The sequence below is a fragment of the Sinocyclocheilus anshuiensis genome, unplaced genomic scaffold (genome assembly GCF_001515605.1).
Source record: "Sinocyclocheilus anshuiensis isolate Anshui unplaced genomic scaffold, SAMN03320099.WGS_v1.1 scaffold207, whole genome shotgun sequence".
NCBI classification, from domain to species: Eukaryota; Metazoa; Chordata; class Actinopteri; order Cypriniformes; family Cyprinidae; genus Sinocyclocheilus; species Sinocyclocheilus anshuiensis.
Genome location: NW_015551045.1, coordinates 4,964,994 through 4,970,237, shown reverse-complemented (window position 1 = coordinate 4,970,237; position 5,244 = coordinate 4,964,994).

Sequence of the window (5,244 nt, the reverse complement as noted above, 5' to 3'; positions counted from 1 at the left end):
TTTTGTTTTGTTTTGTTTTGTTTTGTTTTGTTTTGTTTTGTTTTGTTTTGTTTTGTTTTGTTTTTGTTTTGTTTTGTTTTGTTTTTTGTTTTGTTTTGTTTTTTGTTAGTTTTGTTGTTTTGTTTTGTTTTTGTTGTGTTTTGTGTTTTGTTTTGTTTTGTTTTGTTTTGTTTTGTTTTGTTTTGTTTTGTGTTTTTTTGCTTTGTTTTGTTTTGTTTTGTTTTGTTTTGTTTTGTTTTTGTTTTGTTTTGTTTTTTGTTTTGTTTTTTGTTAGTTTTGTTGTTTTTGTTGTGTTTTGTAAAGTGGTGTAGCGTTAGAAGTTTGAACAAAATAAACTCATCCCACACATTTGTGCTTCTAGAGGAAAATCCCATAATTGTACACCTGAGCCATATCTAGGGGCCTGAATATCATAGAGGCTGTGATCTTTTGATTTGGGCCAGTAAGCATCAACTTATAGCAACCAGCTAAAATGCCCTACAAAACCAACTAGCTACCCATACATCCCGAGGATCCTTTCAACATGGCATCAACTTTTAGTACCAAAAAAAAAAAAAACTACTTCTAATATTACTACTACTTGAAAGCTAAGAAGGAAGTGTGGCCAGATGGAATAGAGGAAGTGAAACAGGTATGAAACAGTAAGGGGTATAACTGTGCCCCACCTCGCTTTCTTCTACTGCTTATAACCTCATTTTGTGCCAGCATCATCCTTTAATAGGCATAGAGGTTTTGGGGGTACATACATTGTTTTAACAAAGTTGCTTAACACCCGTACCAACAAGAGGCCACTTCCTTCAGTCCGAAATGGTCACAGTTTATATGGTTACCATCTGCCTGGTTTTAGAGGAATACGTTTTAAATGCTGTTGCTAAATAGTAAAACACTTTACAAACCACAATCCAAAACCACTGAAACAGACACAACCATGATTTGTAGCTATACTACTTATACGCGAGTGTATAGTAAAGCATTAATGTCTTATAAGACAACCAAATGGCCTGCTGCTCATCACAGTCATGACTGGTTAACACAAAAACACATTTACATTGGAAGTAATTCTATCGAAAGCATCACAACATTGGTCAATATGATTCATAGTTCATGATAATATGAATTTGCAACTGGATCATTATTGAGGTTATTCATTTATCTATCATTACAGAATTATGATTGAGTTGAACAATGTTATTATCATGAACTAAAACTAAAATCATAAAAAAATAAATAAATGGATGAATTAATGAATGATAACTGTAATATATAAAACATATTTATTTCAGCAAGTTGCCAAGGAAAACTTTTTCATTTTTATTTTATTTAACTTGAAGTACTAAAACAACTAGACCAAAACAAACAAACAAAAAAACATAAAATTATAGACTTAATAAACTAATAAATATGAACACAACAAAATTATTTTAACTAAACTAAAATGATTAGGAATGACATGAGGGTGGGTAAATGGTAACATTTTAATTTTTGGAAACTATTTGATTTTTTTAACCTATATATGATTTCTGCCTATATGGTTACATACATGACATCTCGTGCTCCTTATATTAGTACTGAAAAACTCCAAGCCTTCCATTGATCTCAGAAGAAATTAATGAGAAGAGCTTCAGAAGATTCTCATCATTAAAGCTTCATTTTAGTGGTTAGTCATGCAGAGATGCCAATCACCTGTTTTTCACATGCTAAGTGTTAATAAACTCCCTAAAGAGGGCCAACTTGATTGAGTTTCTGAAGGTGAGATGACAAAAGCCGGATGGGGGATGAAAACGGGAGGAATAGGGGAGGGGGAGAGCTACTTATGTAGGCCTGTTGAGACAGGATGAGGTGGATGTAATTGTTGGTGACACCTGGCTCACAAATTATCACCATAGAAAGATAATCTCCAAAGACTGCGGCAGATGTCAATGGTAATGCAGCACCACATTACGCTTTTCTCTTTTCCCCATTGCCTAATGAAACCTTGTTTCCACAGACTAATAAAGTGCTCTGATCGAACAATGACAAAGTATTTACTGCATAAGAATTCAGCGCTGGATTAATTTCACCGCTGGAGAATTAGTGCTGATTAATTTCCCTGCTAAACTCATAACCCGGAGGCCCGGGCACAAACGGAGGTTCGGGTCCACGTGTGTTCGATAGAACGTGTGCCACTTTTGAGCCATTGATAAAAGTGTAAAACATGACAGATCCCAAGGCACTTGCTGTTTAGAGAACGTCCTTCTAAACCCCAGTGGGCATCAGCTATGCCAGTCACGAGTGGCACTAAACACAATGGCAGGTTAGGAAGCAAGTGCCCTCAGTGAAGTAAAGAGATGGAGAGGGAGGGAAATGGACCAATTAAGTTTCCAGATCACCACGTTAAGAGCGATAAATGACTGTTTCCCACAGAGACCTGCCACAGGCCTGCCCTCTTGTTTTACCCATGCTGCATGAGTGTGAAATGCGAGCACTTTTTAAAAATGTAATTATTGGAACAATCCAGGCTGCTACATTTTTATGATAATGTATAGCATATACAGTGGATGAAACATGTTACCTTGGCTGTTCTGCTTTTGAGAATCACTCGTTAGAAGATGTGAATTTTTATGATAAATCAGTGCACAAATCCCAGAGAGATTAAAGGAGGGTCTCATACCATATCTAGAGTAGAATATCTAAACTAGGGGGTGGGCTCTTTTGACATGAGCCAGAAACCAACCCCCAACCATCCAAAACATCCTATCAACCACGTATCATCCTATCATTTCTATTCATAAAATCTAGTTTACACTGGATAAATAAATAAATAAATATTATTAACAATATTTTTTCAATATCTAATAATAATAAAAATAATAAGATAAATTTACTTGGGAAGCAAAACTCAATAAGATATTAGGAGAAACATCTTTAATGAAATTGCATTTTAGCAGATTTCTTTAATTTTAAGTATAAACCATAAGGCATTAAGACAAAATACATGTATTTTCAAGATACGCTCTATACACTAAAAGCAAGTTGTACTATTTTATGCACTGTTGCTTTTCAAGTACACTTATGTTGTTTTAAAGAAATATTTCATCAAAAAATGAAAATTTGTCGAAAATTTACTCAGCCTCAGGCCATCCAAGACGTAGATGAGTTTGTTTCTTCATCAGAACAGATTTGGAGAAATGTAGCATTACATCACTTGCTCACCAATGGATCCTCTGCAGTGAATGGTTGCCGTCAGAATGAGAGTCCAAACAGCTGATTAAAACATCACAATAATCCACAAGTAATCCACACCCCTCCAGTCCATCAATTAACATCTTGTGACATGAAAAGTTTCAAGTTTGTCCATCTCCTGTTGTTGTCTCACATAAAAACTCTCCGACATATTTGTTTGGAACTGTTTAGAACTGTTTTAGTCTGTCATTTGTAAACAGTGCTTGATCTGTGCACATTTCTCTCCTGATTCAGACATGACAACATTTTTTTTCCACTGGAGAAAACAATATTAGGGGACTAAGAGGACTAACAATGAAGGTTTGAAGTTAAAAATGCCTTAATGACATACTGGAGTGGTGTGGATTACTTGTGGATTAGTGTAATGTTTAATCAGCCGTTTGGACTCTCATTCTGACGGCACCCATTCACTGCAGAGGAGGTTTCTCCAAATCTGTTCTGATGAAGAAACAAACTCTATATCGGATGGCCTGAGCTGGTGTGAAAATTTTAAACAAATTTTCATTTTTGAACTATTCCTTTAAGGATTTTTAGACATTTTAACTGGAAAACAAGCCCTAAACAATGCTTTTAATAAGCCATTTTTGCTGTAGTACTTAGTCTGCTAAAGCACAAATTTAGAGATATTACCCATTGGTTTTCTCTGTTTTTTTTTTTGTGACGTTTTGCTATCAAATCCAAGGTTTGAAAAACTCACAGAGGCCTTACATCTGTCGTTCAGCTCTGAGTATTTTCAGGTCATTGGTCACAGTTCATCAAGTAGGGTTTGGACTGATGAAGCTCCAGTGCTTTTACAGGAAACTCCCCTCCCTTCACTTCCCATAAAGCGCAAAGATATTTCACCACAACCAGTGACAATCGAACGTAATCCTAATAGTAATAACCTTTAGTCCACAGCGAGTTTCATTGTTCAAAATAAGCTTGGTATGCGCAGACACCCCCTGCTAATGAGTCACTGACCTCGGCCCAGACGCACTACATTGTTTGAGCTGCTTATTTATTTATGACTGTTTGATGTATAGCGTGCTACTCATGATTAATTCCTTAACACCGACCTTGATCAATATGCAAGATTAATGGCAGATTTACTTTAATGTTATTTTCATTGGAAACATGGATGCAGTGTTTTTTCCCCCTCTCTCCGACACTCGCAACACTTGATTGATGTCTGTGCCGCATCAACTCCAGCTTTCCTTTAATTCCCTGCATAATAATTCTTTTTTCTTCCTTTCGTGGGCTCCGTCAGTTGCCGAGAATCCGCCTTTGTGGCACATTCAAAATGTCTTGTTAAAAATTAAAGTGATTGTATTCTGCTTTCTAATGCAAATGGTGTCCCACGTGGCCTGCAAATGCATTTGAGGTCCAGAAGACGAAGAGCAGGCGAAGATAAGAATGCAACTTGCAGCACAGATGTGCACCGAAACGTTGAATAGGAATGAAGGCGGTGTTATCAAAACGTCCCCATGGCCTTTAGTTTACCTGTCTGTCTTCCTGTCAATCAAAAAAAGGCAGACAGAGCTTAGTTCTGGACGACGTGCTTGCGTTTTCTTTGCTGGTTTTCTGAAGTTGGACCACATGCTGTTGTTAATCATAAAACTATATGGGCAAGGAATTCTTTATTCCTTTTGTTTTTCTTTTTGAAATGAAAATTTACTGTTTTTATTTTCACCTAAATTTGAAAAAAATAAACTGAATATTAAATCCAATTGTAAATACAAAAAGTTTAATAGGCAAATTAATAGGAGTACAGTGTAAAAAAAAGATAATTTTTCAAAGTTGTAAATATTTCACATGTAATCTAGCATGTAACTAGCAATGAAAATGGAAAAAAAAAAAAAGATTAAAAATAGTAAATGATATTTATCTGAAAGTGTAACAATGCAGACAGTTTTTCTGTAAGGGGTAGGTTTAGGGGATAAAAAATATTTTTTGGTCAGTATAAAAGTAGCATAAAAGTGTGTGTGTGTGTGTGTGTGTGTGTGTGTGTGTGTGTGTGTACCTGGTATTTATCACGTTATGGGG